General features: G+C 36.1%; 1 protein-coding gene and 1 pseudogene across 23 annotated transcripts in view; one reads left to right on the top strand and one right to left on the bottom strand.

The window, feature by feature from the left end:
* Positions 1-26953, top strand: part of BAZ2B (bromodomain adjacent to zinc finger domain 2B) — a 381813-nt gene that overhangs the window by 120740 nt on the left and 234120 nt on the right. The gene's annotated exons all lie outside the window — the stretch shown is intronic.
* Positions 854-2943, bottom strand: LOC118552194 (small ribosomal subunit protein eS1 pseudogene; annotated as a pseudogene).

Here is a 26953-nt window from a genome sequence, read left to right as displayed (position 1 = left end):
TTAAGTAATACATAAAGAATTTATGTAAGAAAGGTAAGTCACTTAAAATATTTCTATCTGGAGGTCAGCACTGTAACATTGTACTAATATTGAACTTTCTTCTCTGTAAGTATACACACATACATTTATAAATACAAGGTCATACTCTATTGACTTGTAATTTTCCATTTTACTCAAGAAAGTATGTTGTGGAGCACTTTTCTTCTCATGAATATAGAGAATATAAATCACTTCGCAGTCACTACAAAGTCATTTTATGGATATACCCTAATTTAATTAATGCTCATTAATAGACATTTGGATGGGCTCAACGTTTTCCAAATTATGAATAGTTCCCACTTGAACATTTTTGTAGATTTGGCTTTACGCTCTTGTGATTATTTTTGTAGTGTAATTCCTAAAAGAGAAATTGCTGGATCAGAATTTTGGTACTTGTTGCCAAAAGGCTTTCCAAACAATGGTAACAATTTATACTCTCTCTAAAATTATATGAGAGTGTACTTGCTGCCACATCTTACTCAATTCTGGGTACTTTTTTTTTTTAAAACCTTCGATAATCTGGTGCATAATGATGACTGAAGATTGTTCAAATTTATATGTCTTTGATTATTAGTCAGATTTAATATATTTGTAGGTAATGGCCACTTTTTTTATACACTTTTTTTATATGTTCACCCAACATGGGGCTCAAACTAACAACCCGGAGATCAAGCATCACCTGCTCCACTGACTGAGCCCTCCATGTGACCCATCTAATGGCTACTTTCGGGTTTTTTTCTGTAAATTTTCTGTTAACATCTTTTGCTCATGTTGGTATTATGCTGTTAGGACTTGGCATATATTTATTTCATCCTCACAAGAATCCTTTGAGATAGGTTCTATATCTGTTCCATTTTACAGTTAAGGAAGACCTGTAATGCTCAGCACTAGCAGGTCTGCCAAATTCTTGGATTGGTGGCTCATATCCATCAGCTCGTTCAACTTTAGCACTGGTCTCATCCTCAGTACCTTTTCCAGGACTACTACCTTCACCATGAAGCTTCATGAACTTTCCCAATTCAAATTTGGGCTTCTTCAGCAATTTTACTTTTCTAACAAAGACATCATGGAGTGGATAAATAGACTAGCAAGCCTTTTCTGTGTCTTTTCTGATGGTGTCTGGAATCAATTTATTGACCACTTCTTTCAGTCATTTGTCTGCACCTCTTGGGTTATGATTTCCATCACCTGTTTCCAAATTTGGCAGACCTGCTGGTGCTGAGCATAAGAGGTCTTCCGAATCTGATTGTGTTTTTTAGTAAAACCAACACAAAATAGACAAAATAACCATCAGTAGTCTTAACATTAACATGAGCTTCAATCATGGTCTGCCATTTTTTGACCATGGAGCACATTTTGTCACAGGTAAGAACCATGCCAAGGAAATTAGTCAGTTTTTGCCCTGATCATCCTCAGTTGTAAATGCAACTTCATCATTCTGCAGATCAGCAAGGCTCACTTCAAAAACACAACCCTTGAGGCCATCAGATGTGATTTTGGTGCCTTGAGTTCTTGTGACTAGTGTTTTTCTAATATTTCTTATATTGAACATAACTGGTGCTTTCACATCATACCAGTCTTTCTTAGAAAATAAATCAACCACTTTCTTCTTGGCTCCCTTTCTGCTGCCTTTTGTAAGCCTCTTGTTGCTGTCATGGCACTGCTCAGGGAGCCAAAAGGGTTTCTTTCATATTCTTATTTCTTCCTCAGTACTTCAGTTTTAATTGTTAACTGTATAAGTTTTGATATTTCTTAGGACAGACCTCTCATCTTTGCTTACTTATTTCAGAATTCTTCTGTTAGTTGTTTTTTCACATATATTTTGACCACTTTTGTCATTCCTAGAAATTAATCCTTTGAGTTTTGACTGGGGTTGGACTAAATTCACAAATTCTAATTCATTCTATTTTTATTTCATTTTTTAACTTACAGAGTGAAATTTTCCTGGGACTAGAAAGTAGTCATTCATTCTTGTTTCCTGGTGTATCTTTTCTTCATTAATCTCTCACATACTGGGTTTATTTCATGGCTTTTAATGGCAAAATTTTTATCCAGCTTTTTGTTCTGGTTAAGTCATCTTCATATAAGGGCAGATTTATAAAGACCTACTATTTGCTTAAGAATATACAGGTAGATTCTTCTTGACTTCTTTCCCTGTTTATCTGGGTACTATTTTGTATCTTGAAGGCTTTGATAATATAGGTTTATTCAGTCACTTCATCCCTCATTCAACAGCCTGAGAGGTTAGGGAGGGAACTTGATCTTTGTTTTTGTTGATTGTTATTTTGTTTTCTTTGTGACCATTGCATTCATATGTAGACTCATACCTTTGGAAAAACTGCCTGCCCAGACCCCAATTCTGCTTTTACTCCCACTTTATTTTATTTTATTTTTAAGTAATCTCTACACCCAACGTGGGACTCACAACCCCAAGCTCAAGAGTTGCACGCTTCACGAGCCAGCCAGGTGCTCCAGGTGCTCCTTTACTTCCACTTTAGAGTGCCTACTTGGTGAAAGATAGTTTTGAAAATTTGCCCCGCTGCCTAAGAGCATTTTATCTGATAAGACTATGTATCCATATATGCTCCTAACCCCTTACCACCCCTGCAAACAATTGCAGCCTCTATTGCTATTATTTTATAGCTGTGAAAAAACCCTAAGGAGATTGGTGTTTACCTTTCCTATAATGTTTCTCCTTATATATTGCCAATTTGAGAGATTCTTCCTCCACCTACACCCCAGAATCAGAGCAAGCCCTGACCACTCTTTGGAATCTGGGTCAGAGGTGAATGCTGAGTAGTGGCTATACTCATTCTCTTTTAGCTGTGCTTCTGCAACAGTGAATGTTTTTTGATCAGTGGCAAGGGTAAGAATATCCCCATGTAGTGGACCAGTATTTTCCATGGCTCTCTTTAGTCTTCATTCCTTATTCCTAACACATTTGATCCTTTACTGGTTCTAGATGATAATTACAATTAATCAGGCTAAAAAACTTCTCAGTGAAGAGCTTATCTTGAAAGAGTCAAGGGGCACCTGGGTGGCTCAGTCGGTTAATCGTCTGCCTTCAGCTCAGGTCATGAACCCAGGATCTGGGATCAAGCCCCACATTGGTCTCCCTGCTCAGTGGGGAGCCTGCTTCTCCCTCTCCCTCTGCCGCACTCCCTGCTCATGCTCTTTGTCTCTTATAAATAAATAAATAAATAAAATATTAAAAAAAGAGTCAGAACTGATGTGTGTTATAGCATTATTTACTATTTGCTCTCCTGTTGGTTATTCTATATCTGCCCCAAACAAAAAGCTTTTATTTTTTGAAGTCTTTTATCTTTTTAAAATTTTAATTCCAGAATAGTTAACATACAGTGTTATATTAATTTCAGGTGTACAATACAGCGATTCAACACTTCCATATATCACCCAGTGCTCATCACAGCAAGCGCACTCCTTAATCCCCATCACCTATTTCCCACCATTCCCCCCACCCACCTCCCCTCTGGTAACCATCAGTTCAAAACAAAAAGCTTTTAAAATCATTGTATGATTCAATGTTTTTGGTGTACTAGAAATTTTGGAAGTAGAACATGTTTGCTCATTGCAGAGCAGACAAAATGAAGTGCCAAGGTATCTATGGTCCTATGAGGTATCTAGCAGGTATTAGAGATAATCATGATGACTGAGATGTAGTAGTATGGTCACGTAGTGCTGCTTTGGGTTCTGTATAACAACTTTTCATATTTCTTTTCACTTGTTCCTGTGACATGACCAAGAGAAATCCTTACCATTGTTTAGGTTTGGGACATGGTGGCGTTTAAGTCCTTTGTAGTCTGCCACTTTGCTGTCTATATAATGTTGGTAAATCTAATCTGTCTATAAGCTTCAATTTCCTTTTGTGTGATGATACGTGCTTTATGTACTTCATTGATATATTAAGAAGTAATATGAAAAAATATAAATTATCTTTATCGATTGTAAAATTTCATACAGATAAATAAGATTTGTGCTAGGATACTATAAAGCAATTATAGGAGACAGTGTTGGAGTTCTATCAGAAGATTCTTTTCCTACCTGCATTAAGACCTTACATTAATATAAAGTCTAATTTACCTTCTTGTAATATATATTATATTGTTTATAGAGTTAATAATGATTATATAAAGCAAAAACCAAGGATGGTATATAATGTGAGAAAGCAACACTATTTTAGCAGTCTAAATATGATTTAGCACAAGTACATTAATATTGTGGGAATGGGTTTTTGTCTGAATGTATAACTTCTAATATACTAAAGCTTAGATTTTGTTCAGACTTAATATAGAAATGGATGAAGAAAAGGATTCCAATCCATATGTTCATAATTTGTATTAACCATATTACCATACTTCCTTATCATTATAAAGTGAGACTAATATAATAATAATAATAATAATAATTAATAAATAAATAAAAATTACCGCTGAAAGGAAAATTAAGATTAAAAAATAATGAAGGGTACCTGGGTGGCCCAGTTAGTTGACCGTCCAACTCTTGACCTCAGGTCAGGTCTTGATCTCAGGGTTGTGAGTTCAAGCCCCTCACTGGGCTCTGTACTGGGTATGGAGCCTACTTTAAAAAAAAAAAAATGAAATATAAAACAAAAAGGCTACTGAAAAATTAAAACAATGAAGCAGCAAAGAAGAAAGTAAATCAGAAGTAACAAATAATTTTAAAAGGATAGAATGAAAATAAAGCACTGATAGAATCTGGCAAGTAACAGCAAAGGAAACAGTCAACTAAACCAAAAGACAACCGACAGAATGGGAGAAGATATTTGCAAATCACATATCAGATAAAGGGCTAGTATCCAAAATCTATAAAGAATTTATCAAACTCAACACCCAAAGAACAAATAATCCAATCAAGAAATGGGCAGAAGACATGAACAGACATTTCTGCAAAGAAGACATCCAAATGGCCAACAGACACATGCAAAAGTGCTCAACATCGCTCGGCATCAGGGAAATCCAAATCAAAACCTCAGTGAGATACCACCTCACACCAGTCAGAATGGCTAAAATTAACAAGTCAGGAAATGACAGATATTGGCGAGGATGTGGAAAAAGGGGAACCCTCCTACACCGTTGGGAATGCAAGCTGGTGCAGCCACTCTGGAAAACAATATGGAGTTTCCTCAAAAAGTTGAAAATAGAGCTACTCTACGACCCAGCAATTTCACTACTGGGTATTTATCCCAAAGATACAAATGTAGTGATCTGAAGGGGTACGTGCACCCCAGTGTTTATAGCAGCAATGCCCACAATAACCAAACTATGGAAAGAGCCAAGATGTCCATAAACAGATGAATGGATAAAGAAGATGTGGTGTATATATACAATGGAATATTATGCAGCCATCAAAAAAACCGAAATCTTGCCATTGGCAACGACATGGATGGAACCTAGAGGGTATTATGCTAAGCAAAATAAGTCAATCAGAGAAAGACAAGTGTCATATGCTCTCACTGATATGAGGAATTCTTAATCTCAGGAAACAAACTGAGGGTTGCTGGAGTGGTGGGGGGTGGGAGGGATGGGGTGGCTGGGTGATAGACATTGGGGAGGGTGTGTGCTATGGTGAGCGCTGTGAATTGTGTAAGACTGTTGAATCACAGACCTGTACCTCTGAAACAAATAATACATTGTATGTTAAAAAAAGAAGAAGAAGAAGATAATAGGAAGGGAAAAATGAAGGGGGGAAATCGGAGGGGGAGACGAACCATGAGAGACTATGGACTGAGAAACAAACAGGGTTTTAGAGGGGAGGGGGGTGAGGGGATGGTTAGCCTGGTGATGGGTATTAAGGAGGGCACGTACTGAATGGAGCACTGGGTGTTATACGCAAACAATGAATCATGGAACTCTACATCAAAAACTAATGATGTAATGTATGGTGACTAACATAACATAATAAAATTAAATTTAAAAAAATTAAATGCAAAAAAAAAAAAGATTCTGGCAAGTATCAGAAACAGAAGTTGACATTTTATTCATTCTGCTATTACTGAATTATGTTTGTCAATCACCACACTGGCTGAATCAATAGAAAACCCATTCATTTTGACCCATGAAATGTTAGTCAGCAAGGACTGAATTCAGTGATGCAAAAAAATGTTTTCAGCATTTATAATATTAATAAACAAACATTGCTAGAGGCAATTTCCCAGAAGTTCTGAATCTTAATCAAAATTACTGACCAGATACAGAACGTCCTGATATAACTGACCCCATTATATTTATCCAGTTTCATGAAAGGCACAGATCTGACATTTTTCACAATTTAGGTATAATAAACTGAGTACTTTGAAATTACATGTATTTTTGTATTTTACTTTTGTAAGTTACATGTTAATAATTTCTTATATTCTTTAGTGTTATGAATTAGAATTCCATATTTAGCTTCTACCTATTAGGCACAGTTTTTAACTCTTTACATGTAATTTCAAGCTGCAAAAAAGCTGCAAGAATAAGAATAGTGTAGAACACCTAGTATAGCTTTTATCCCTTCTTCCAAATTCACCTTTTTCTTTTTTGTTCTGAACCTTTGAGAGTAACAGCTCTTTACCCCTAAACGTTTTGGTGTGTATTTTTTTCTTTTTTTTTTTAAAGATTTTATTTATTTATTTGACAGAGCGAGAGAGCACAAGCAGGGGGAACAGTAAAGGGAGAGGGAGAAGCAGGCTCCCTGCCAAGCAGGGACCCCAGTGTGGGGCTCAATCCCAGGACCCTGGGATCATGACCTGAGCCAAAGGCAGATACTTAACCATCTGAGCCACCCAGGCGCCCCTTGATGTGTATTTCTTAAGAATAAGGGTACAGTGATCATCTTCAGAAAAATTTAAAGTTTACAAAACTCTAATCTCCTGTGCATATTTTAATTTTTACTAGTTGACCGGATATTTTCCTTTTTGGTTTTTCCTCCATTCAATACAGAATCCAGTCCAGGATCAAGCTTTGCAATTAATTGTCATTTTTCTTTGGTTTCCTTTAATCTATAACTTCTCTGTAGCTTTTCTTTATCATCTTTAACATTGATGTTTTTGAAGAAAATATCCTCTCCCACTTCTTTTTAATTGAATGCCCCTCATTTGGGTTTGTCTGGTATTTCCTCATGGTTAGAGTCAGATTATGCATTCCAGGCCAGAATACTACAGAATACTTGCATTGTAAGTGACCAGCTTTATGTTCCATTCATTGCAATTAACTCGTTGAACTTTCTGCGTAGCTCTTTTACTCACTTGTTGTACTGCACACAATCAGGATGTTAGTTAACAGTGTTTTTAAAAGAACGTATGGTGTTACGGGGATGGATGATGGTGATGGCTGCACAAAAATGTGAATGTACTTAGTACCACTGAAGTCTACACTTAAAACTAAGATGGTAAATTTTGTTTATTTTAACACAATTTAAAAATGGGAAAGAAAAGAACATATGGTAGACCTAAGTTTTATATTTCTTGTGAACACCATTAGGGATTAGTTGCCTGGAAAAAGTCCTATACATATAATACAGCCTTTAAAAATACTTAGTAATTGTTTTATAATTATTAACATCATTATTTTAATTAGTAGATAATGTAGTACAGGAATAAATTTTATTCTGTATATGACTTGCTTTTCCTATGATGGTATACTATTACTTTTGTTTGCTTCTCATCTACCACCTCGCACCTCAGCATTCTTAAAATGTTTTGATATTTTCTCATGTATCAGGATAAAAATCAGCAAAAGAAAAGTTATTTGTTTAATAAATTGCTGTACTTTAAGAAAAGAAGTTATCCTGGGTCTACTGGCTCAGCCAGTAGAGCATGTGACTCTTGATCTCAGGGTTGTAAGTTCAAAACCCACATTGGCTATAGAGATTACCTAAAAATAAAATCTTAAAAAGGAAAAAGAAAAAGTTGTCCTGCTCTTAATGTTCCTGGCTTATCAAAATGCATATGAAATATAATAAACTCTAATAGGTGATAACTTACCTTTTAGCTTGGCCTATATTATATGGATATGTGGAATTTTCTATTATAATTACTCCTTTATTGTGGTATTAACCCTTAATAGAATCATCCACATAGTCCTAAATATAAGAAATTTAAACTAGATAATTATTATTATTACATTTATAAAAAGTAATTTGCCATCTGGTCCTACTACTCTATTGAAATAGTTCCTTTGTGCATTATGAATTATATTCTCCTTTTTAAATCCAGTGACCTTGTCTTAGTCTTCATCATCTCATTACCTATAGTATTAGCAATGAATCATGACTTTTTGAGTCAAAATTAGTCTGAATTATGAATTCCCATATATAAAAATATTTTTATTACATTCTATTTTTTGTGGATTTTATTTATTTGACAGAGAGAGACACAGTGAGAGAGGGAACATAAGCAGGGGGAGTGGGAGAGGGAGAAGCAGGTTTCCCTTTTTATTACATTTTAAAGAGCTGTCCGTTGGTCCTCTATCTTCAAGAGAATTTTAGATCCAAATGATTTGCTTACTGCCTGAGGTATTGGGGGGGTAGTATTAAGAGTAGAGCCCCCAGGGGCGCCTGGGTGGTTCAGTTGGTTGTGTCTGCCTTTGGCTCGGTCCTGATCCCGGGGTACTGGGATCAAGCCCCACATCGGGCTCTCTGCTCAGCGGGGAGTCTGCTTCTCCCTCTCCCTCTGCCTGTTGCTCTGCCTACTTGTGCTCTCTCTCTATCAAACAAATAAATAAAATCTTTAAAAAAAAAAAAAAGAGTAGAGCTCCTGGGACACCTGGATGACTCAGTCAGTTAAGTGTGGGAATCTTGGTTTCGGCTCAGGTCATGATTTCAGGGTCATGAGATTGATCCCTGTGTCTGGCTTCATGCTCAACACAGTCTGCTTGTCCCTCTCTCTCTGCTCCTCCTGCTTGCACATGCTTACTCTCTCAAATAAATAAATAAAATTCTTAAAAAAAAAAAAAGAGTAGTACTCCCGAGGATAGTAATATCTCTAAATAATTTCCAGAGTCTAAAGCTGAATGAACCCGTGGGTCTGATCCACAATGGTTGCTTTGGCTGTCCTGTCTTGCAGAGATTTGAGGCTGTGTCTGTGCTAGGGGCTAGATTCATTTCATTAACTAAACATAATTATTTATTGAACACCTATTATGGATTAAGCATTGGGAAAACAGTGATGCACAGAACACATTTCCTGCTCTCAAAAATTTAGGGAAAGATTACTCACTCTAAATACTCACTTGAAAGATTAGGTGATTACTGTAAAGCTTAGACTCCAAAAATCAGAGAGATCCAGTAGAGGTTCTAGTTCTGTTATTTAAGTGTAGGGCTATTACAAAAAGTGGATTTTTGTTTTTTAATAAATTCTAACCATTTTCTTTTTTTAAAGATTTTATTTATTTATTTGAGAGAGAGAGAGAGAGAGCACAAGCAGGGGGTGCGGCAGGCAGAGTGAGAGGGAGAAGCAGGCTCCCCTCCTAGCCAGGAACCTGATGCGGGGGGCTCGATCCCAGGACCCTGGGATCATGACTAAGCCGAAGGCAGACGCTTAACCGACTAAGCCACCCAGGTGCCCCAAATTCTAACCATTTTCAATAAATCCTGAAGTTACATAATAATTTTGAAGTTTAGAGTTTGAAAGACCTAAGTGGGTTTTTATAGATCCCTTTAAACTGTGTCAGTTAGTTAATAAAATCAAAGGATTTTCCCATTCAAATATTGGTATTCAGAATCCTCTATATTTTAATTACGGTATCTTTGAAAAGAGATGACTTCTAGAATAAAAATAACTTTAAAAGTTGTTAATAGAAATATTCTTTTGTATAAATTTATTATGGTTACAGAGATTTGTCTGTTGTATTTTTTTTAAAGATTTTATTTTTTAAGTAATCTCTTTACCCAACGTGGGGCTCAAACCCATAACCCTGAGATCAAGAGTAGCATGCTTCAGTGACTGAGCCAGCCAGGCTCCCCCAGAGATTTGTTTTTTATTATTATACGATTGTTTAATTCTTTATTTTGTAGGGGAGAGAAATTCAAGTAGAATGTTTTGTAAGTAGACATTATTAAATGTATTAAGGGAACATCTGTCTAAAATGGCACTGTTTTGAATCTTTCTATAAATTGCTTCCATGCAATCCAATTACTGTATTTTTTACTGGCAATTGTGTCACTCATTTCTAATAAACTGAATTTAGTACATTCTCCACAATCAAGATTCCAAATATTTTCACTTTCTCAAGCCTCCAACCTCTCCTTGGCCCCTTGCAATGTTTTTTAAAACTTAAAAAAAATGTTTAAAACATTGCAAACATAGACTATAAACTAATACAATGAAAATGTTTATACTGTACCTACCACCTTGCTTTAATGAATGTTAACTTTTTGCCACATGTTTCAACTTACTTTACACAAATAAAATAGATACACTTGAAATCGTATATATACCTACCCAACCCCATTCTTTCTCTTTCTTCTCTCCATAGAAGAGAGATTTATGTTAATCACTCCTAAGAAAGTGTACATTTTTGTACCATACATGTATATGATACGCAGCATTGTTTGGCATGTTTTAAAACCTTATATAACATTATACTGTATGTATCATTTTCCAACCTGCTTTTATCACTAATCTTTGTTTTTCAGATTTATCTATGTTTATTCATGTACTGTAAGTCATTCATCTTCATTGCTGAACAGTATTTCATTGTATGAATATAATACAGTTAATTTGTCTGTTCTCCTAATAATGGATATATAGGGTGTTTATACTTTTTCACTGAGTGTCACAGGGAACATTCTTCTACTTGTCTTTTTATGCATAGCTGTGGGAGTTATGAAGAGTATATATCTAGAATTGGATTTGCACCTTGAAATGATTATCTAATGACAAATTGCTCTCTGATGGTTGTATATAACATTCCACAGTCCATAGGTTTGTGTTGTAACTTGGGACAGATCTGACCTCATGGCTGCCAGCGGACCACACACACCTGTCCTTCAGTGTACCCCCTTCACTGCTCCCAAGTGCCCCCTGAGCCCCTGATATCTGTACATCTGGAGAGTGGGTTCTGGGAGCCGCTGTCCCTGCCATGCGTCATTGGCTTTTCTGGATAACATCATTATGCAGGGAGCAGTTGCTGCAACAAAATGCATGCAAGTTTCAGTATCTTTTGATCCTTTATGAATTTGATGTTATTAGACTTAAAATTTTTACCAATCTGACTGGTTATTAAGTGATTCCTGATAGTTATTTTTATTTCTCCCACTGCCTGGTTGAAAATCTTTCATATGTTTACTAGTTATCTAAGATTCTTTTGTGATTTGCCTGTTCTACTGTTCAACAAAGTTGGATAAGAGTTTTTAATCACAACTTATATTTGAATTTTACTGAATACTTTTTTGCATTCTTGAGAAGATATTGTAGGGGCGCCTGGGTGGCTCAGTTGGTTAAGCAACTGCCTTCGGCTCGGGTCATGATCCTGGAGTCCTGGGATCGAGTCCCGCATCAGGCTCCCTGCTCAGCGGGGAGTCTGCTTCTCCCTCTGACCCTCCTCCCTCTCATGCTCTCTGTCTCTCATTCTCTCTCTCTCAAATAAATAAAATCTTAAAAAAACAAAAAGAGAAGATATTGTAATTTTCTCCTTTTAATTCATTAATATTGTGACTAACAATAATAGCTTTCCAGAAATAGACCTGTCTTTGTATTCTCTCAGAATAAAAACTGCTTAGGGGCACCTGGGTGGCTCAGTCAGTTAAGGGTCCAACTCTTGATTTCAGCTCAGGTCATGATCTCAGGGCCAGGGATTGAACCCTACATCGGGCTCTGCACTGGGCGTGGAGTCTGCTTAAGATTCTCTCTCCCTCTCCTTCTATCCCCCCCATTCTCCCCCCATCCGCACACACATGCATGCTCTCTCTTGTGCATGCTTTCTCTCTCAAATAATAACTGAATCTTTAGAAAAGCTGCTTAGTCATGATTTATTAATAGTATTTTTAGTATTCCACTGGATTTGATTTATCAATTTATTTTGGATTTTGCAACTGAAATTGGTTTGGGTTTACTTTCAAAATTAATCTAGCTTCATGGGGTGCCTGGGGGGGCTCAGTTCGTTAAGCATCTGCCTTCAGCTCAGGTCATGATCCCAGGACCCTGGGATTGAGCCCCGTATCGGGCTCCTTGCTCAGCAGGAAGCCTGCTTCTCCCTCTGCCTGCCACTACCACTGCTTGTGCTCTCTTTCTCTGTCAAATAAATAAATAAAATCTTTAAAAAAATTAATATAGCTTCATAAAATGAGTCTTTTCCTCTTTATCTTTTCTCTTTTCCATAATAAATAAATACTTAATCTAAAAGAAAACTGGTAAAGAGGGAAAAGAAAAAAAAACAATACTAATAGAAAACAACTAGCATGATGGTAGATTTAAACAGTCATATCAGTATTTATATTTAATGTAAATGATCTAAGTACTTCAATTAAGAGAAAGAGATCGTCAAATTGGATAAAAATATAAGAACCAACTATATGCTATTGAAGAAAAACTCATTTTAAATATAAAGACATAGGTAGATTAAAAGTAAAAGAGTACAAAAGAAACTACAAATAATCAAAAGAAAGCTGGATTAATTAAATTAATTTCAGACTAAATAGATATCAAAGCAAGATATATTATCAAGGGCTACAGAAATTAATAATAAGGGGTTACTTTCAGCAAGAATTATCGAGACATGAAAAATATTAAAATCACAGGCACCTAAAAAGTAACAAAATAAAATGAAAGACTTATGTGAAATTTAAAATCTTACATAAAATAGATAATGTCCTAGAGAAACATAAAGTATTAAATTTGCTTCAGGACTTTTATAAACCTGAGTAAATGAATAATCAAGAAAGAAACATCTACAATTAAAATTACCCTCCTCTAAATAAGAAAAAATAATCTTTAATGAATGATTGTATTTTATATAGAATTTCTCAGTTTTGAAGCTATTCATTTTGTTTTGGTTTCTCTTGTTGCTGAGGAATAGTCTGTCAGTATTCCTTGTGAGGTAATATGTCTTTTTCTCTTTGACTTTTTTGTTGTTGTTATTTCCTGTTTATCCTATCTAATGTTCCACAATTTTATTTTGATGATGTGTCTAGGTGTGAATATATTTTTGTTTATCCTTCTTGGGACACAAAATATACTTTGAATCTGAGAAACGAATTCCTTCCTCAATTCTAACACACACTCACTTATTTAACTCTTCAAATATCACTTCTTTATAATTTGCTCCACTTCTTTTAGGACCTTCCTATTGTATGTTGGAGCTTCTTAATATCTCCTACATGTCTCTTAACTGTTTTTTTTTTTAAACTAAGTTTATTGATACATAATTCACCCATAAAATGTAACCTTTTACATAAATATACAATTCAATGGTTTTTAATATATATTCACAGAATTGTGTAACCATCACCACTATGTAATTTTAGGACCTTTTATCACCTCATGAAGAAATCCCATATATAAACTAGAAGTCATTCTCTACTTTGCACTCCTCTGAGTTCTAGAAACCAATAATTTACAGGTTTCTAACTCCCATGGGTCCTAGAAACCAGTAATTTCCTATTCTGGAAATTTCATATAAATGGAACTTTACAATATGTGGTCTTTGTGATTGGCTTCTTTCACATAACATAATGTTTTTTTAGGTTCACTCATGTTGTAGTATTTATCAGTACTTCCTTTCATGTTATTACTGAATAATCTTTCATTGCAGGAATATACTTCATTTTGTTTATCCATTTATCAGTGATGGACATTTGAATAATTATGAATATTAAATAATTAGGAAAAAAGCTGCTATGAACATTCATGTACAAAACCTACACACAGGTAGATTTTTATGTGATATGTTTTCAGTTCTCTTGGGTTTATACCTAGGAAAGGAATTGCTGGGTGACATGGTAACTCAGTTTAACTTTTTGCATAACTGTTACATATTTTTCAAAGTGGCTGTAACATTACATAATTGTACCAGCAATGTTCAAAGGCTCCAGTTTCTCCATATCTTCACCAACACTTGTTATTTTCTTTTTCATTTCAGCCATTCTAGGGGGTGTGAAGTGTTATCTCATCGTGTGTTGGATTTGCATTTCTCCAGTGGTTGATGATGTTGAGCATCTTTTAATGTGCTTATTGTTCATAAGTATATGTTCTTTAGATAAATTTTTATTAAAATCCTTTTCCCATTTTATTTTTTGTTAAGATTTATTTACTTATTTATTTGAGAGAGAGAGAGAGCATGAAACGGGGGAGGGTCAGAGGGAGAAGCAGACTCCCTGCTGAGCAGAAAGCCCGATTCAGGACTTGATCCTGGGACTCCAGGATCATGACCTGAGCCGAAGGCAGTTGGTTAACCAATTGAGCCACCCAGGTGCCCTCCTTTTCCCATTTTAAAATGTTATTCATTTTTAACAAATTGAGTTGTAAGAGCTTATTAATATATATATTTTTCTAAAAGATTTTATTTATTTACTTTAGAGAGAGAGTGAGTGAGCAGGGTGGGTGGGGAGAAGGGCAGAAGGAGAGGGAGACTCTTAAGCAGACTCCACACTGAGCAGAATCCGACACAGGACTTGATCTTACAACCCTGAGATCGTGACCAGAGCCGAAACCAAGAGTCGGGGTCACTTAACCGACTGCGCCACCCAGGCACCCCTCATACAATTTCTTTTTTAGATAAATGCTTTGCAAGTATTTTCTTTGATTCTGTTGTCTTTCTACCTTCTTGACAGTGTCTTTTGAGGCATAAAAATTTTACATTTAGATACAGTTCAATTTATCTATTTTTTCTTTGATTGCTTGTGCTTTTGACTTCAATTGCTTTTGCTTTTGACATCATATATAGGAAATCATTGCCTAATCCAAGGTCAAGAAGATTTACACCTATATTTTTTTCTTAGAGTTTTATAATTTTAGCTCTTTTGGGGGGGTTGTTGATCCATTTTGAGTTAGTTTTTGTGTATAGTGTAGGGTAGTGGTCCAACTTCATTCTTTTGCATTTGGATATCCTATTGTTCCAGCACTTTTGTTGAAAAGACACCCTTTCCCTGTTGTAGTGTTTTGTCACTCTTGTCAAATATCAATTGACTAGGGGGCATCTGGGTGGCTCTGTTGGTTAAGCGTCTGCCTTCAGCTCAAGTCATGATCCTAGAGTCTTAGGATCAAGCCCCGCATCAGGCTCCCTGTTCCCCAGGGAGCTTGCTTCTCCCTCTCCCTCTGCCTGCCGCTCCCCATGCTTGTGCTCTCTCTTTCTCTTTCTCTGTCAAATAAATAAAAATAAAATCTTAAAAAAAATCAATTGACTACAAAAGTAAAAATTTACTTCTTGATTCCCAATTTCATTTCATTTATCTAAATATCTAACATTAAGCCAATATCACGCTGCCTTTAATTGCTGTAGCTTTGTAGTAAGTCTTGAAAAAAAAATAAGTGTAAACTTTCCATCTTTGTTCTTCTTTTTCAGGATTGTTTTGGCAGTTCTGGGTCCTATATTACCAAATTTCTTACAAGTTCTCCTTTCATGTCTTACCTCTGTGAGGTCTTGTTAACCTTCTATGATTTTTTTATCTGAAATTATTTTCTTGAAGATCACTCAAAATATCCTTCAGCCAAATTCAGTATTCCTCTCTCCTGTTCTGTGTTTCTCTCATTTCCAGTTTTCTAGGAAGATCTTTCCCTTCTTCTCTTCTAATTTCTAGTCTTTTTCTGATACTTTTTCCCCTCACAGTATTTTGCTCTTCCAGCTCATGAGTACACTTCATGTCCTAAACACTCTGTTAATCTCTGGAAAAGAAAATTCTAATTAAACACAATCTTCATTCTGAAGTTATGATAAATAAAATAAGAGACAAGTATGTAAGTCCATGCTAAATTCTCAGTCTTTCATAAAGGAGAATCAAATTTTTGTTTTTGGTTTTGATTTTGATAATATACTTTGGTTTAAGTTTAGGCAAACTTGAAAGTAATAGTTTAAAAGAGAGGGCTTATGTTAAAATAATTATAAGAGAAAAAAGCAAGCATTGTCTATATAGGGAAATTAAATATAAAGAAATAGCAAAAAAGGGAAAAACAAACTAGAAAAATGATGCAAAAATGACTGTACATGTTAATAAATTAAATATAGTTTACCTTTTTTAAAATTAACTTTTCACTCATTCATTTTCCCAAAATAAGTGTATTGAGTATTTTTTTTTCCAACAACAAATTCCTCAATTCTCTAACACCAAGTGGGTCTCCAGCAATTTAATTCAATTCTGGCATTATTCGGAGTTAGTGCAGATCCCATAGGTTAAGGCTCAATCCCACAAGACTGCCCCCACTTCAGTGCCAGCTGCAGATGGGGATCCCAGGCTACCCACACATCTGCCTGGCCAGCTGCAAATCATGGATTTCCATGACCCCATCCCTCAGTACTCAGTAGTACTCAAGAAAGTGTTATGCCTACTATTACAATTTATAATAAAGGATATAGATGAATAGGCAGGAGAAGAAGTATATAAGGTGATGTCCAGAAGGATCATGAGCATAGGGTCTTCTGTCTCCATGGAGTCAGTGTATATGATCCTCTTTGCATGTGGATCTGTTCACTAACTTGGAAGCTCTCTAAATCCTATCATTTAAGGGTTTTTATGAAGATTACATAGGTATTATTGATTAAAACATTGGCCCATTGTTGATTAAACTCAATCTCAAGCCCCTCACCTGTCTTTGGAGGTGGTAGAGCTGAAAGTTCTAGCCCTCTAATCAAGTGTTGGTTTTTCTGGTGACCAGCCCCCATCCTGAAGCTATCTACTTAACCTTCCCCATGAGGCAACTCACCAGCATACAGTGGTAGTAAATTTATTTTTATTTTTTAATTAATTAATTATTTATTTTAGAGAGAAAGAGAAAATGAGAGAGAGAGAGAGAGAGAGTAAGCTAGCATGAGTCGGGGGAGGGGCAGAGGGAGAGAGAGGATCTCAAGCAGACTCTGCTCAGCATGGAGCCTGAAGAGGGGCTTGATCTCACGACCCTGAGATCATGACTTGAACCAAAATCATGAGTCAGATGCCCAACCAACTGAGCCGCTTGTGTGCCCCAGAGATGGTAAATTTAAATTCCAAAACTTTTGGGGCACCTGGGTGGCTCAGTTTGTTGAGCATCTTACTCTTGGTTTGGCTCAGGTCATGATCTCAGGGTTATGGGATTGAGCCCTGTGTCTGGGCTCTGTGCTGGGCGCAGAATCTGCTTAGAATTCTCTCCTTCTCCCTCTCCCTCTCCCTCTGCTCCTCACCCTGCTCTCTCTCTCTCTCTCTTTCTTTCTCTCTCAAATAAAATAAAATAAATAAAATCTTTAAATTCCAGAACTTTTTGGAGCTCTGTGTCAGGAACCAGGGATAAAGACTAAATATTTATTTCTTCATTATACCACAAGCATCTGTTATATATTAGACATAACCATTGCTTTTATGAAACTTGGTGTCTAGTAAAGGAAACAAATTAATAAAAAGAAGATCCTAATAATATAAGTTAATTAGTGAAAGAGATATGCACGGCATCTGATGGGGTATTAGATCACCACACTTATCCAGGCTGCAAGCAGTGCTGAAAGTTGGCATTGGGGTCAGAGGGCAGATGGCAGAGTTTAGAAAAGGGTTTCTGGTAGAAGTTGCTTTTCTCTAGACAAAAGGAGAGAAGACAGAGAGAGAAGGGATAAAAAGTGTCCTGGGGCTAGAAATGACAGGAAAAGGTCATTTAAAGTAGGATCACTTTCCCCTCAGGGTGATATATTGGAGAACTTTCAAATCGAGTATTAATCTACTTTTTTATCTCTTGCCCTCTTCTTTACAGTCAAATCACATTTAAAATACTGGGTTGAAATTGTCCATATTCTAAAGTGAAATTGATTACTAAGTAAGAATTTTTTAAGTTTTAAAGTTTAAACCAAAGATCAGAATCTTTATTCTCCATATTCTGGTATTGTGCATCACAGGAAGTTGAAGCAGATAAAATACACAACTTAGTGTAACAGATGTGTATTGAAAACCTGTGGTGTATCAGACACTGCACAAGGCTTACTGTTTTATCATGGAACATTTTTTTTTTCAAGATTTTTTTTTTTTTTTAAGTAATCTTTACACCCAACGTGAGACTCAAACTTACAACCCTGAGATTGGGTCATATGTTCTACCGGCTGAGCCAGCCAGGCATCCCTATCACGAAACTTTTTTTTTTTTAAGATTTTTATTTATCTGTTTGAGAGAGAGAGCGAGAACAGAGGGAGAAGCAGAGGGAGAGGGACAAGCCAGATGTGGGGCCTGATCCCACGACCCAGAGACCATGACCTGAGGGGAAATCAAGAGTCCAATGCTCAACTGACTGAGCCACCCAGGCACACCCCATGGAACATTTTTGTATCTTAATGTACTAACTTAGTTTCTTTGGATTAAGGTAGAAAACAAAACAAAAAATTATCTCCCAGACAAATTAATTGCTGAAAATGGTGAAATTTTAATTTATATACATTTTAAAATACTCTAATAAAGTAATTAGAAAAGTGAAATCATTTTTAAAATATTGAGTCAAAATATATGTGTGTGTATATATATATATATATATATATATATATTAAGATTTTATTTATTTATTTCAGAGAGAGAGAGCACACACCAGCATGAGTTGGGGGGGGTGCCAGAGGGAGAAGCAGCCTCCCTGCTAACCAAAGTGCCTGATGCAGGGCTCAATCCCAGGACCCTGGGATCATGACCTGAGCTGAAGGCAGACGCTTAACCGACTGAGCCACTCTGATGCCCCCCCAAAATATATTTTTTATCATGAGAAATTTTAGGTATCTTTTTTATATATTTTTGTTTTAAAAATTGTAAATCTACCAACTTCAAAAAAGAAGCAGACATTTGCATCTTTTTATACTATTTCTGCTTAGTATTAGAAAACTTGCTGATCAAGTGGATAATTACAGAAGTTAAGCATTAAATCTGTTTTTGTGTGATGAAACTTCTTTGCCTATTTTGTTTAGGTATATGATGAGAAAAGGAAGAACACAGTCTGCACATTTTGCTGTATGTTGGTTATTCTTTGGGTTGCTACAAAAACAATCATTGTTTCATCCTGAATAGCTCAGTTCACAATTTTTTTAGAAACTAAAGGCAGCAGCTGTTCTCTTTGAAATATTCCAACTTTTATGCTTGTTTAATTCACTAGTAATTTGAGAATAAGGATCAATTTTTAAATTTAAATCTTTATGCATTGTTTTGAGAACAGGCTGGGTGGCATTAATATATAATGCTGTGTAGCACTGATAATATCACAAATATAGATTGAAATTATAAATCAAGACATAATTTGTTATGGAATAGATGGCATATGTTAATTGTTACTTGATAAATGCTGCCTGTGCATCACTAGGTAGAACAGAGATCATACTAAGTAATGTTAGGGGATAGGTCATGGAAATCCTAATATAAGGAAAAGAATAGTAAGTGGTATGATAAAACTCATTTACTATGGCAGTAGTGAATTAAAATTATATCTAATAAAATTTATTCAAGTGATTAAACTTATTAATAACTCTTCATGATCTTGTCCTCTTCTCCCAGCAAATTCAGTATTATCTTTGTTTCAAATTCTGTCTCTTAAGAATCACATTCTTCAGAAACTCACAAGTGTTCTTTCACCATCTTTTTTACCTTGAATTTAAGTTGCTGATTGTGTCTGGTTAACTAGCTTGGTGATCAGTACCTTATATTCCTAGAACTTTAAAGGAAAATGTTGCCTATTCAGACCAGAGTAATCGAGGCACTGGCATATTTTTGGCCGCTGTTGAGAGTCAAACTAGCATTGCCTTTAAAGCTCCGTATGAGAGTTTTTAATTTTTTTTTAAGCTTCTCAGTCTGCATGAAGAACTCAGTGAGCATGTAAATATGCTTTACTTCCTCAAGCTGTAATCCATTTGTTACTTTTCAAATGCTTCATGCTGTTTTAATATCCACCTTTTTTCTGATTATTTGACAATTGCCAGTTTTTGTTGAAATGTTAAAACAATATGCCTCTTTATGGATACCAACTGCTCATTAACTAGGCAACACATTTGATAGTGAGGAGGAAGAAAATTCACAGGCAGTGCAAGGATTTGTGTTGATATTGGTTAGCATTATACAGTAGATCCATATAATATGATGTGTTTTCTGCCTTAAAGTAGTTTTGATCTTTTATCATTTTCACAAATTATAATTTATTTTATTTTGTCACTCCTAATCTGAGCACTGGCAATAGATGAAAATCTTTAAAAATTCATTGTGAACAAAAAGGATTAGAACATTTCTCCAAAGAAGATATACAAATGCCAATAAGCACATGACGAAGTGCTCAACATCATTAGCCATCAAAAAATGCAGATCAAAATCATAATGAGATAATACATATCCACTGGGATGACTATAAAAAAACAATGGAAAATAACAAGTGTTGGCAAAGATGTGAAAACTTGGGAATCTCATATACTGCTTGTGGGAGTGTAAAATGCTGCAGCCACTTTGGAAAACAGTTTGGCAGTTAATAAGTTAAATATAGAATTACCATACGACCCAAAATTCCTGTTCCTTAGGTATATATCTAAGAGAACTGAAACATTATGTCCACACAAAAATCTGTACATGAACGTTCATAGTGTTATTCATAATAGCCAAAAGGTGGAAACAACCTAAATGTCTATTAACCAATGGATGAATAAATAAAATGTGCATACAATTGAATATTATTCATCTGTAAAAGAGAATGAAGTACTGATGTGTGCTATAGTATGGATGAGCCTTGAAAACAGTGTGCTAAGTGAAAGAAGCCACATAGAAAAGGTCACATATCATGATTCCATTTATGTGAAAGTGTCCAGAATAGGCAAATTCATGGAGACAGAAAATTGATTAGGGGTTTCCAGGGGCTGAAAGGGAGAGTCTGGAGGAGAATGGGCAATGACTGCTTAATTGGTATGGTGTTTCTCTTTGGGATATTGAAAGTGTTCTGGAATTAAATAGTTTCTCAACATTGTGAATATAGTAAAACCACTGAACTGTACACTTTAAAATGGTGAATTTTATGTTATGTGTATTTTATCTCAATTAAAAAAATTCATTGTGATTTCTAGCATTATATTTTGGGGAGGAATACCTGAAATAGGTAGAGTACTGCTTTGGATATTCCACATCTTTTCTTTGAAATAAAGTTATGTGTGACATACTTGAACCCTGTTTAGCTGCCGAAATGCTCTTAAGTACTATGCCATTGGCCAGTCTCTGGGGAATGTTAAAGAAATAGTAGTTCAAGACTGATTACTTTGTTTATTTGCTGGAATCTTTTTGACAACTCAATAGAATGACTTTCCTCGGGTCTCAGTAAGCTCTCTTCCTTCAAAAAAATGATTTAACTTTATGAGTACTGTGAATAATATAAATCAACAAAAGCAGTATATGGTGGTCATTTCTTTGCATTGATTATCAGGAAACTCAAAGCCCTATCTTTGGTCGCTCCCATTACAAAAGGTACAGGGCCTTGTGGTATGCATTTTGAAACTAACCTTTTTCTTGGCCTAATGTTATTTTTCTCACTCTCAATTTCTAATTTTAATTTGTATATTTTGTACCTAAGTGTATTACTTCATATCTTATTTTAGAAAAGGACAGAGTATAAAAATACACAAGGAGGGGTCCCGGGGTGGCTCAGTCGGTTAAGCGTCTGCCTTTGGCTCAGGTCACCATCCCAGGGTCCTGGGATCGAGCCCCGCGTTGGACTCCCTGCTCAGTGGGGAGCCGGCTTCTCCCTCTCCTCCCCACTCGCTCTTGATCTCTGTTGCTATCTCTGTCTCTCTCTCTCTGAAATAAATAAATAATCTTTTAAAAAAATCAATAAAATAAAATAAAAATATGCAAGGAATTGGGACATCTGGGTGGCACAGTCCGTTGAGCGCCCGACTCTTGGTTTTGGCTCAGGTCGTGATCTCCGGGTTGTGAGACAGAGAGCCCTGTGCGGGTCTCCCAGCTCAGCACAGAGTCTGCTTGGACTTTCTCTGGCCCTCCCCACTGCATGCATGTGCAAGCACTGCACACGCGTGCATGCTCTCTCTCTCAAATAAATAAATAAATCTAAAAAAATACACAAGGAATACAGAGTCTTGGAGAAAAAAGCTTAAAATGCAAATGTGTTTGAGTAACATATCTAAATTAATTTACACTAATATGTAATTATTCACCTGCCTTTATAACTTTCAGATTTTTATTTTAAAAGACGTTATTTATTTATTTGACAGAGAGATAGAGAGCACAAGTAGAGCGGCAGGCAGAGGGAGAGGGGGAAGCAGGCTCTCCGCTGAGCAGGGAGCCCGATGCGGGGCTCGATCCCAGGACCCTGGGATAATGACCTGAGCAGAAGGCAGACGCTTAATGACTGAGCCACCCAGGTGCCCCTATAACTTTCAGAATTTTTTTATAACTAATTCTTTTTATTTTAAGTTCTTATTTAAATTCCAGTTAGTTAACATACAGTGTTATATTAGTTTCACACCCGGTGTTCATCATAACAAGTGCACTCCTTAATCCCCATCACCTGTTATAACTAATTCTTAACTTTTTTAAGGAGGCTAGGGAACATTGCAGAAAGTAATTAATAAGCAGAGAGAAGGGAACTCTGGAAATGATGAAGATTTGTGTAAATAATTGATATGTGAATTGCTTTCTGTTTTGAGTAGAGTGATGAGTTATAGAAGAGACAGTGCTGGAAATCCAAAAGTGGAAATGGGTCAATACAGAGGAGGGAAAAGGGAAAGTACAATGGAGATGTTTTTAAAAGTTGCTGGCTTTACTCTTTATCTAATGTTGATCCTATTTAAGCCCCAGTGTGCTTAATCAAATAAAAGCTGTGTATGGCATTATTCTTACACTGTGCAGCTGTATGGGTATAGCTTAGAAGGACATTGCTGTCACATCATAAAATACATCAACATTGCTTTGCATAATCTTTTTAACATGACAGCCTCTATTATAAAATAATACTGTTTCTAAGGGATTTTTAACTTGATTATGTATATAATATTTTCCCCCTATGATTTTCAATATAGTTTCCATATAACCCTTAAATTAATTACATGTCTTATATTTATTATCTTTGCCTTTCTAGCAGAAAGGACAGATTTATGCATTTATTAAATGCTTAGTAATCATTGATCTTGCTTCTGTAATTTTCCCCATCATCATTCTTTTTTTCTCTAGATCATCTCATCAGCATATGTACATGCTGTACTGTTCCCTCATTTTAATACAAAAATATTTCAAGATCCCATATCCCCTTTGAGCTACAGTACCATTTCTGTACAGTCCTTTATAGCAAAACTCCTTCAAAGAGTTGTCCGTATATGCCACTTCTACATTGTCATCACACTTTCTCTGCTTTACTTATCCTATTCATGCCTTTGTCTTAACCATTCCACTGAGAACCATCTTGTCATGGGCACCAGTGAATTTACCCCACTAAATCCAATGGCCATTTCTTAGCCCTCAGGTTAAGTGTTGTCCAGCAGCATTTGTCACAGTTGATCATGTCATCTCTCCTGAAGCTTTTTACTTGGGTACTTAACTTTGTCAAAGCCAAATTCTTGATTTCTTAATATTATCACTACCACCACCACCAAAGCTATTCCTACCCCAGTGTTCTCCATCTCAGTGTTTGGCAGCATTATTCACCCAATTGATCTGACCAAAACTTTGGAGTCATTCTTGACTCTGATACTTTTTCTCTTAGTCCATCAGCAAGCAAATATCCAACCACTTCTACCATCGACATGGCTATCATGATAGTCCCCTCATTTCCACCTGAATTACTACAGTTCTCTAAACTGGTCTCTCTGTTTTGATTAATCTCTTCCTCTCCTATTCCCAAGATTATTCTGTATACAGTAACTAGGGTGTTTGTTTTTTGTTTTTTAATCAGATCACATCACTGTCTTAGTGAAAGCATCCCATATGGCTTTCAGCATACCTGGAATAATATCCAAAATATTACTGTTGCTTTCCAGGTCCTCTGTGATCTGTGCCTAGCTCTCCTACTACTGACTTCTAACTTACTGTGCACCAGCACTGTGCCTTCTTGTCATTTTTTTAAAACACCTAAGCCTTTCCACCTCAGGACCTTGGTACTTGGTATTCTCTCTACCTGGAGCATTTGTTCTTACTTCAGTCTCATCTCTGGACAGTAGTCTTCTCAGGGAGGCCTTTCTTGCCATCACTCCCATCTCCTTACTCTTCATTGTAGTACTTGTCACTATGAAAAAGGATATAATTTTTGTACTTTTTGTTGTTTTGAAGGTCTCCACGATTTCTGCATAGGTTCTGTGAAGACAGAGACTTTGTATTTTTCCCTGCCATATTTCCAGGTCTAGCACAGTGCCTGCCACATAGAAAACTCTTGATAAATAGTTACTAAATGGATGAACAAATGAATCCCTTGATTTGATTAACGTTTTAACATGTGTATTAGTGAAAGAAAAATTTAAGATTGGTTTGTGATTTATATAAGATTTTCTTTTCTTTTTTTAAAAGATTTTATTTATTTACTTAAGAGAGAGAGTGAGAGAGAACACAAGCAGGGGGAGGGGCAGAGGGAGAAGCAGGCTTCTGTGGAGCAGGGAGCCAGATGTGGGACTCGATCCCAAGACTTCGGGATCAAGCGAGCCAAAGGCAGACGCTTAACAACTGAGCCACCCAGGCATCCCTATATAAGATTTTCACTTGTTCATTTTTTACTATTGTGGTAAAATATACATAACATTTAAATTTAACATTTTAACCACTTTTAAGTATACAGTTCAGTGGTATTAAGTACGTTTACATTGTTGTGCAGCCATCACCATCTTCAGAACTTTTTCATCTTCCAAAATTGAAACTCTGTACCCATTAAACAATAAATTCCCCTTCTCCCCTTCTCCAGCCCCTGGCAAATCACCATTGTACTTACTGTTTTATGAATTTGACTATTCATGTACCTCTCATATAAGTACCTCACATCACAATATGTTAAGTATCATATTGCGTTTGTCCTATTGTGACTGGCTGTCTTAGTCCTGTTTGGATAACTATAACAAAATACCATAGATCCGGTGGCTTATAAACAATAGAAACTTATTTCTCACAGTTTTGGAGGCTGGGAAGTCCAAGATCAAGGTGTGGACAGATTTGGTGTGTGGTTACGGCCTGCTTCCTGGTTCACAGATGGCTGTCTTTTTGCTATAACTTCACATGGTGGAAGGGACAAGGAAGTTCTCTGGGGTCTCTTATTTTATAAGGGCATGAATTCCATTCAGGAGGGTTCTGCTCTCATGACCCAGTCACCCCCCAAATCCCCATCACATTGGGGATTTCAACATATGAATTATGGAGGTATGGGGGTGGATACAACAATTCAGTCTGCAGCACTGGTTTATTTCCTCTAGTGTAGTGTCTTTAAGATTCATCCAGTTTGGGGCGCCTGGGTGGCTCAGTCGGTTAAGCATCTGCGTTCGGCTCAGGTCATGATCCCAGGGTCCTGGGATCGAGCCCCACATCGGGCTCCCTGCTCAGCGGGAAGCCTGCTTCTCCCTCTCCCTCTGCCTGCCTCTCTGCCTACTTGTACTCTCTCTCTATCTCTCTGTCAAATAAATAAAAAAAAAAAAAAAAAAAAGATTCATCCAGATTGTTGCTGTTAAATGTTTGTAAGTTGCATTTTTTTTCACTAAGTACATAGCAATTAATTATATCAATGCCTTACACCTCTCTTTCATCTGTGTACCTCTAAAATTTTATAAGCATAATTAACTAAACTTCACAACCTCAGTGTAAAGTAGATAATTATGGTATGGCAAACTGAAGTTCTAAGAGATTGCCTAAGGTATATAATGAATATATGCCAAAATTCTGAATGAGGACCAGGTTATGTAATTTATTATTGAAAGTGTTAGACCAGATTTCTTGTTTATGATGAAATCATTCAAGGGTTCTAAAAACATATATATATACCAGTAATAATTATAAAGTCCCTTAATATTCATGGCAAAGTTCTTTTAATAGAAGAGAAGAAAATATATATTATCTGAAACCTAGTTTTTTTTTTACTAGTGATGGCAAGTTTAGCTATTTGGATCTAACTTTTTTTTTTTTTTTTGCCTTTATCTTGTTACATTGCTTAACTGCCTCATGAGTCCTCATAGCCATAGTGTGAATTGGATATTTGAAGGTTTGGATTGGAATAATTTCATTTCAATCTCTTTAGCTATGAGACATGAAACCCTTAAAGAACTATGAGCTTATGTGTTTGTCTTAATTGTTGGCTTGTTCAAGTGAGGTTTTTTTGTTTTTCTGTTTTTTTTTTTTTTTTTTAAAGATTTTATTTATTTATTTGAGACAGAGAGAATGAGAGAGAGAGAGAGCACATGAGAGGGGGGAGGGTCAGAGGGAGAAGCAGGCTCTCCGCCGAGCAGGGAGCCCGATGCGGGACTCGATCCAGGGACTCGATCCAGGGACTCCAGGATCATGACCTGAGCCGAAGGCAGTCGCTTAACCAACTGAGCCACCCAGGCGCCCTCTGTTTGTTTTTTTTTAAGGCAATCTTGTAAGTGGCAAATTATTGATAAGACTAAGATGGACTCTGATTTTGATAAAAACTAAAATTTCCCCATAATTATATTCAGATAATGTGTTTAAGTTAGTTAATAGTAATTCCTGAAGGCTTTACCTCTTTGTGTTGCTACAATTTGAGTTGAATTTCCTAAAGAACTTAGAAAAATAAAAGTATAGCCAAAACAGCATATAATTTTTCTCAAATGAAGCTCTTCATTATGTT

Source organism: Halichoerus grypus, chromosome 4 (assembly GCF_964656455.1).
Source record: "Halichoerus grypus chromosome 4, mHalGry1.hap1.1, whole genome shotgun sequence".
Lineage (NCBI taxonomy): Eukaryota > Metazoa > Chordata > Mammalia > Carnivora > Phocidae > Halichoerus > Halichoerus grypus.
Note: the sequence above shows the minus strand (reverse complement) of the source record. Positions and strands in the feature narration are given on the sequence as shown.